Raw genomic sequence first — 9,065 nt, 5'->3', positions numbered from 1 at the left:
ATTCAAGCACTCTCATCTTACATATTTATAAATATTTATATTTTAAAAATCTAAGCACTCTCCTCCCTACATATTTATAAATATTTATCTTAAAGAAACCCCTAATTTTAGTTTATATCCCACCCTTTTCTTTCTCGCTTTCCCATTTGTCGTAGGTTGGAGCCATAGCATCTCCACAAAATATATTTTTTTATAAAAAAATCCTAATTCTACTTTACCTACCTCCCGTTTCATGTCATCATTTTCTTTCTCTTTTCTCTTTTCCATTTGTAGCATGGAGTGTAAAAAACATAAGCGAAAGAGTTGTTGCATGTTGGAGAACCCACCACCCTCGAACCCGGACAACAGTGGTGCGTGCATGTGGTGAAAGGGTTATACTTCCACCACCACCACACCTTGGAGTTACCTCTAGCATGCGTGGGTATTTATACCTTTAAGGCAATGCTTAATTCTCCAATGTGGTATTATTTTTACTTTTGTTAAGGGTCTAAGCCCAAGAGTCATTCCAATAATCCCCACAAATGACTATTATGACAAAATTAAAAATAAAACAAATTATTTGAAGAAAATATTCTAAGCAAAGATAGGAGAACAAACTTAAACATCAATGTCTAACGATTAAAATTGATGCATAGTGAAGTGGGGCAACAACTTCATTAGAGAAAGTGAGTTACCTCTTAAACTTTCAATAACATTAGTTGAGACCCCCCACAACATGTTTTACTCTAAGTATTTTTTCTTGATTCCACGATATAGAGTGTGCTAATAAGGCCATGCACGTAAATCTCGAGTCACCTGAAAGCTATAGAAAATGACTCTTAAACTCTTTTATATAAGGCGGTCACACCTTCACTATTACGTCAAATACTTCATCAAGTCTATTATAAACAAACCACTCAAAACTGAGCTATGAAAACTTCGTCATCTAGTTTGTACCAGAGCCAACTTCATCAAGTCTGTCAGAGACAAACCACTCATATACTAAGTTATGAAGATTTCAACATGAAGGAATGATATATCATTCAACGGAAGAATACAGAATCAATAAGCACTTAAACTACATTTAATTTGAGTTTTAAGCATGATGTTCATGTGATATTCATAAGAGGGTTTGAAACACATATTATCTTTGAAGATTTCACCACGAATTCAGATGAAAAACACCAAGATAGAGCTTGAATCACCAAGAAGAAAACCACCAAGATCTTCTCTATTATACTCAAGCTAGAACGTGAGGTGGAAACACTTGAACAAGTTGAATTGATGATGAACCAGAGTAGGGTTTTTAGGTTATCAATTCAGAAAAATATATTTAAGTAATCTCTCTAATCTTCATACATGGAGCTTCAATATATAGGTAAAAAAACATGCAAAATGTATATGGTTGCATGTTGGGCAGCTTAAAGATCATCAAAACTTGAAATGGAATTTGGTGATTCTACATTAAATATGTTAGCAGATTTTTCCCAAAAATGGAAAAACCTATTAACCTCAAATGATTTCAAAAAATCATTTTATTTAAATTAATTTTATAAAATTAATTCAAATTAATTAATTTAAATAAAACTAATTTTAATTGATTTTTTAATAATATTAATTTAATATCTAAATATTAAATTAATAAAATATTAATTTCAACAATGAATCAGTTATATATTTAAATCATAATTTAAATATTAATTGATATTTCATTTAATTTCAATTAAATTAAATGATTATATTTGTATCATATACAATCAATCGAAAACTCTAAAAATTAAATTTGAACATTTTAAATTCATAACCCTAATTTCATACATCAATACTCAATTTGTTATTCCAATTTAATGAGCTAGTAAAGGGACCTAATGAACCTACAGATCATGAACTCTAATGATTTGTAATTAATTCGTTAAAACTATTTAATCGAATTAATTACTATTCGTTAACTATCAAGACACACCATTATAGCTCGGTAGTTGCACTCTTATCACTAGATATTTCTATCCATATAAACCATAATCAATAAGTTGATCCTTCATAGGTCGTTCGTATTTACAGCTGGGTCAAAATTACTGTTTTACTCTTGTAAATACATCTGGTTCCTTAAGTTCCCACTGACACTCTAATGAACAATTCGATTCATAATACTACTTATGAATCATTTTCTTTCTCTATCATGAGAAGGTGGGGCCCCGATTGTTCAAGACTTGAAATCAGTACTTAAGAGAACAACCTATCTACTAACCCTAAAATGTGTAGGAGTGAATTTCATCTTACAAGGCTATGTCCCCAGCTATTCATCCAGTCTTATCCCTAAAATGGAAGGTTTATTGAGCAGTGCTATTGGACTACTCTCACCCATATAGATCAAAGGATAATCTCGAATAAACAGGAGTTTATAGCTAGCTCAGGATTAAGATCGAGTTATCCTAGGTTACTTAAGTATGAAATAGTCAATTTTAACAGTAAACGGTCGTTATAAAGAAAAGTGACTATTTCGTGGTCCAGTCTATATGCAAACTCATTGCATAGGATGTCCCACTCACATGTCTCTACAAGAATGATCTGTGGATCACATCATTTGTATTACCTATAGAAAATGGGCCGCATCCAATAGTGTTACCAGGATGAGATACCCAATTTCATCCATATACTTATAGACCATTTAGTCTATATACTCTTAACTTGATCCTGTTTATGTCACCACATAAAGTTAAAGTATTCATACTATAGACATGGATAGGTTTATTGGATTTTCATAATAGAATGAAAAATCAACAACTTAATCGAATAAAATACTCAATAATATTCTATTGATAAATAGAATGTTTAACATAAAATTTACAAACGGCGAGTTCTAGGACATTCCCAACACAACATTATTCATTAAGTCCATATCATGGCCACCTTAAGAAAGAGTTATGAATCATTTAAAGGTTTTAGTTTTATTCATCACGTCTGTACTAGAACCAACCAAATAAAGGGCTATGGATCATCAATGGATAAATTATATAGTTGACCGTGATAGTATAGTGGTTCTATCCTCCCCCCTTCTTTTCCTCCCATCTGGAAAGAAAAAAAGCTAATATTAATAGTAATTAATTAATTAATAGTTACCAAGATCAAACCTCAATTTTTTAGACACAAAAATTTTGCGGAGACAGGATTTGAACCCGTGACTTCAAGGTTATGAGCCTTGCGAGCTACCAAGCTGCTCTACCCCGCGATAAAGAGAAGAATTGTGAACTAATAGACAAACAAAGATTGAATGCAGTTGGATCTACATTGGATCTCACCTGAATCGCCCCATCTATCCTCTTGAGGAGAAGTTTGGTTTCAAACCCCGGTTCAAACAAGAGAAGTACGCCATGCTAATGTGTCTTGGATGATCCACATCTCAGGGTCAGGCGCTGATGAGCACATTGAACTATCCATGTGGCTGAGAGCCCTTACAGCCTAGGTACAACGCCGCAATTATCAAGGGCGCGCTCTACCACTGAGCTAATAGCCCATCGTGTGGGCCTCCCGCTGGGGGCCCGCTATGCCAAAAGTGAGAGAAACCCCATCCCCCTCTTTCCTTTTTTCACCCCATGTCGTCACACGGGAGGGACACGGGGACGTAAAAAAGGGGATCCTATCAACTTGTTTCGACTAGGATAATAAGCTCATGAGCTTAGTCTTACTTCACCGTCGAGAAACGAAAGAAGACTTCCATCTCCAAGTTTAACTCAGACGTAGCTCGCTTCCTTTTTAATCTCTTCTTTGATTTTTTCTTTTCGCATTCTCTTTAAATTCAAAGGAATTGATTTTGATTCTTGGGCGATTCGTTCTATTAATCCCTTAATAGTTAAGGGATCCTTCAGTTTGATTAATATTCCGATCAAAAACTTTATTTCTTAAAAGGATTTAATCCTTTACCTCGTCGATGAAAAATTCGAGGTTTTGATTCCAACTAATTAGATTTTCTGTAGTGGGTTCATTCCCATAAAATCTTGAATAAAAAGAAAAAAGTATCGCACGATCAGATCGCTCGAAACTAGGTTCTCCATTTATTCTTTCCATATTAAAGCCATTCTTCTAATTAGGTGAGGAACGATCCTTTGAGTCTAATATAACAACAATAATCCATGCATTACGTATATTTATTATTATTCTATTCATTGAATATTTCCTTGGGAGGTATCGGGAAGGAATTGGAATGTAATAATATCGATTCATACAGATACAGAAGAAAAGGTTCTCTATTGATTCAAACACTGTACCCGTGGGATAGGGATAGAGAAAGAGGAAAAAAAATGAAGATTTCACATAGTACTTTTGATGGAAAAATCAATATGATTTATTTCGTACCTTTCGCTCAATGAAAAAATGGGTCAGATTCTACAGGATCAAACCTATGGGACTTAAGAAATGATTGAAGGGAATAAAAAAAGAAAAAAAAAGAGGGAAAAATAAGTAAATAAAAATGACGTAGAAGAGCCTAGATTCCAAATGAATGAAAACGTGACTGAATTGGTCCCAAAAAGAAAAAGACTATATACCATCAAGTTTATCACAATAGACCACTCAGATAGAGGGCTATGGATCAATATAAGGGTTTAAGCCCCATGTTCACTGAGGATTCTAAAATTATTTTCCTTATTAATCTTTTAGCAAGAGGGTTAGTCAGATTTTTCTCAGACCTCACAAATTCCAAGGAAATTACTCTTCTTTTTAACAACTGTTTCACAACTCCATGTCTAAGATGGATATACATTCTTTTACCATTATATACACTATTCTTGGCAATTCTTATGGTAGCTTGTGAATCGGTATTAATGCCCCCCACAATGGTACATCTCTTGGTAGACTTCTAAGCCATTAAACCTCTTTTCCTACTAACTCTAGAGAAATAAATTCAGATTCCATGGTGGATCTAGTTATGCACGTCTGATAACGGGCAGAAATGTACGTTATTACAACGCAAAGTTATAAAACAATGCAGGATTGCGATAGTAAAAATATACTGTAAACCTCAAACTTAGGTTCCTTAGATAAGCATGTTTTGGCCAAAAGGGGTGCTATATTACTTTTTTTTTTTTAAAGTAGAAAAATATGTTGTTTATAGGGATTTTGAAGAAAGGGAAGAAAATATCTTAAATGAAGGTACTCAATCATTATCTGGCTAGAGGCACTAAGAGAGGATGACATGGCAATTTATTCCTTGAATTCAGGAAGCGGCAGAGAGATTAAAAGGGAAGATAAACTTCAAAGGCATGGTTTCGAAAATTGACAAGAGGAAATCTAGTAAATTCAGTGCCATTTGAAAGATGGGAGAATCTAGTTTTCGAGGTGGTCCTGTTGGAGAACGATTGCAAGAGGAGAAGAACAAAGGAGGAGAATTTGCAAAAGAGGCAGAACCACAGATTAATCCGAACCTATGGTGAAACTTGGAAGTTCCAAGCCAAACTACAAGGAAGTTTGGGCTGAAATTTTAAGATAAGAAAGCTAACTCCAATCTAAACATGTTTGTAAAAGGAAGTTTCTTGAAAAGAGCTCTGGATTTTGAGTTATGAATTTTTTAAGTTGACTAGGGAATTGGGCATAAGCAGACAGCTGCTTATGAAGAACAAGCAAGCGGTTCAACGTGGAGAATTACAGTGAGTCTTTGTAAGGAGGGTATCGCTCTCGGGGAAAATATCGCTCGGAATTGAGGTGAGTATCACTAAGAATTTCACAAGAAAAGCTTGGTATCGCTCTAAAGGGTATCACCGGTGTCGCTCTAGAGGGTATCGCTGGTGTGCTGGTATCGCTCAAGAGGGTATCGCTGGTGTCGCTCCAGAGGGTATCGCTAATATCGCTCTAGAGGATTTCACCAGTGTCACTTGTGGAGATCTTGCTAGTGTCGCTTGTGGGGATCTCGCTAGTGTCGCTTGTGGAGATCTCGCCAGCATCGCTTAGGGGGATCTCGCCAATGAAGCTGTCTGTGTTGATGGAAGTACTTTTAATAAATAAATTATTTGAGATAAGGTAGGAATTCTGAGTAGTTTTAATCATGAGTTATATATTTTAAGGCCAAGAGAAGCTAGGGGAAGCATATAAACATGTAGGAGCCTGACAAACTGTGAGTGACTAAGTAAACTCTAAGTTTTTAATATTCACGCATATCTGATCAAGTAAAGCATAGTGACATTAATGATGTATTTACACTTCCTCAAGCAACAAATTGTGGAAGAATTACTTAATGCATGTCTCCCAGTTTGTATGTGTGTAGCATAGGCCAAGGTATGTTGTGTAACCTTTACAAAAGGTATGTTTTGATATATGCTTTCTAAAAGAAGGTTACGGGAGAATGAATTCTTGTGTTATACTAGGCTAAGGAACTTAGTTTGTGTTACAGAATACACATTTGATACCGAAGGACTTTTGAGAAGGTATCCAACCAATTAGGTACCGAAGGACACTTGAGAAGGTACTGGCCAATTTGATACTGAAGGACTTTTGAGAAGGTATCCGGCCAATTTGATACCGAAGGACATATGAGAAGGTATCATAGAAGCTCGATACTGAAGGAAAAATTTGAGAAGGTATCTGAGTGAAAGTATCTAAAATATGATTGTATTTAGAGTGGCCACGTGCACGTAGGCAGTTATGAATGAGGGACCGAAGGGGTCTCTTGGCTGGTTGTAAACATTGGGAGCTAGAGCGTTTAGGCTCGTTCTCAATTAGGGAATAATAACGTTTAATGACGTTCCGAGAATGGCTTAAAGCTATATTTAGGGACAATTGTTGAGTTTACTCATTTGTGTGTTTACATGTTCATAGTATTGCTATGCTTGTTGCGTTATGATTCTATAGTCACTCACTGGGCTGTTAGCTCACCAAATTTTTGTATTCTCTTTTCTCAGGTAGCGGTCAGTTTCCTCAAGGTTGATCCGTCTGCTTCTTGCCACCAAAATTCTCGGCTTATTAAGAAGATTTAGGTTGATAATTTGTTTATGTACACATGTTTTGTAAAAGGAACTAGGGCTTCTTTAGGAATGATTGGGCCTTCTGGGATGTTTCCTTTTTATTTCCTGTAAAAGTAATGTTGTGGCTGTATGCGTATGTTTATAAAGTTTTGTAGAATCCCTTTATGAGGTTTGCTGTATGTGTAGATTATTAGTGTTTGTAACAGGTTGGTATTAGATTAAAAGACTTGGTGGTGGTTGCGGGCAGTAGGGGCTAGTAACTACCATGGTCATGTCCTTTTCCTGAATAAAAGAGTAATCTGGGAGGGGGTGTGACAAGTTGGTATCAGAGCGTAAAATTTTGGGAATGAGAGGGGAAGTTCATTATGAATCTAAGTCTGTAAGTGTGAGTCCCTAACATGTGTACATTGTATTAGGTGAAATACCGAGGCAACGGGGCAGACCAAGAAAGCAGACAAGTGGTAGGAATACTGACTCTACCAATAGGGGCCCGGAGGTGACTGGGGGAGAGTCTAGTATTCCCCAAGAAAGGGCAGATTCTCATCTAGAAGATGTAGTTTTTGACAAGATAGTGCAGCGATTAGCAACCAGTGTGGGCTCTGCACGAGCTGACCCAGAAAAGAAATATGGTATTGAGAGGTTTAAAGCCCTAGAAGCTGTGACATTTGAAGGTACAACCGATCCAGCCGAAGCTGAGTCGTGGCTGGATGTAATTGAAAAATGTTTTAATGTTATGAATTTTCCTAAGGACAGAAAAGTGGGATTAGCCACCTTTCTGCTATAGAAAAGAGCAGAGAAATGGTTGAAAGTGATGTCCGTCAGACGAGCCAGTACAGATGTAATATTATGGCCTGAGTTTAGGAAGGCCTTTGAAGAAAAGTATTACCCCAGTTTGTTTCAGGATACAAAAAGGGATGAGTTCCTTAGATTAACATAGGGAACGATGTCGGTGGCAGAATATGAGTAGAAGTTTACAGAGTTATCACAGTATGCCCTGCCAATTATTGTTGAGGAAAGAGATAGATGCAGGAAATTTGAACAAAGTCTGAGAAGGAAGTCAGAACTCCGGTGACGTTTACGGCTAATTGGCTAGATTTTAACCAGTTAGTAGAAACAACAATACGAGTCGAGCGGAGTCTGGCAGATGTTGAGCAGTTGCCAAGAGGCAGTGAGGCTGTGGTAGGGCCTAGAGACAGGGGATTTCGATCTCCAGTGGAAACACAGACAAGTGGAAGCCATTTTAGGGGAACCAGTTGGCAGGGATCTAAGAAAAGGAAAACGAGACCCTTGGCCGGTGCAGTTAGCCGATCAAAGGTGCCACGAGCGGGTGAGTTGGTGGCCAACATAGATAAGAGACTGACATGCCCTAATTGTGGCAAGAGACATTTTGGGGTATGCTATAGTGACAGAGGTGCATGTTTTCGATGCGGACAAATAGGACATTTCAAGAGGGACTGTCCCCAGGTGAACAGGGACATCCCAATAGTACAGCACCCGACCTCCCAGACGGTTAACCAACCAAAGAATGCTGGAAATCGAGGCGAAGGGTCGAGTGGTGCCAAATAGAAGAGTGTCGTGGGTCGACCCCAGCAGCAGGGGCGAGTGTATGCCGTGACACACCAGGAGGCAGCGGAGTCTCCAGATGTTGTGACTGGTAATGTTATATTATGTGGACAACCTTCTTATGTTTTACTTGATCCTGGTGCCACATATTCATTTATATCTAGCATGTATACAACTAGTATAGATAGGTTGGTTGAACCTATGTCTGAAGAGTTATTTGTCTCTACCCCTTTGGGAGATGTGATAGTAGTAGATAGATGCTATAATCGTTTTGAGGTACTGATCAATGGTCAGAATTTCTATGTTGATTTACTTCCCTTAGAACTGTTGGAGTTTGATGTCATCCTGGGGATGGATTTTCTAAGCAAGTATCATGCCTCAGTAGACTGTTACAAAAAGGAGGTGGTGCTTAGAAAATCGAATGGCCAGGATGTAATGCTGGAAGGAAGCAAGCGATTAGTCAAAGGGAATTTGATATCGGTAGTGAAAGCTCGAAAGCTGTTGAGCAAGGGATGTAAAGCATACGTAGCTCATGTGATGGTTACTCAAAGGAAGAAACTGAACTCAGAA

This window comes from Benincasa hispida, chromosome 8 (assembly GCF_009727055.1).
Source record: "Benincasa hispida cultivar B227 chromosome 8, ASM972705v1, whole genome shotgun sequence".
Classification (NCBI taxonomy): domain Eukaryota; kingdom Viridiplantae; phylum Streptophyta; class Magnoliopsida; order Cucurbitales; family Cucurbitaceae; genus Benincasa; species Benincasa hispida.
This window is presented reverse-complemented; position numbering follows the sequence as displayed.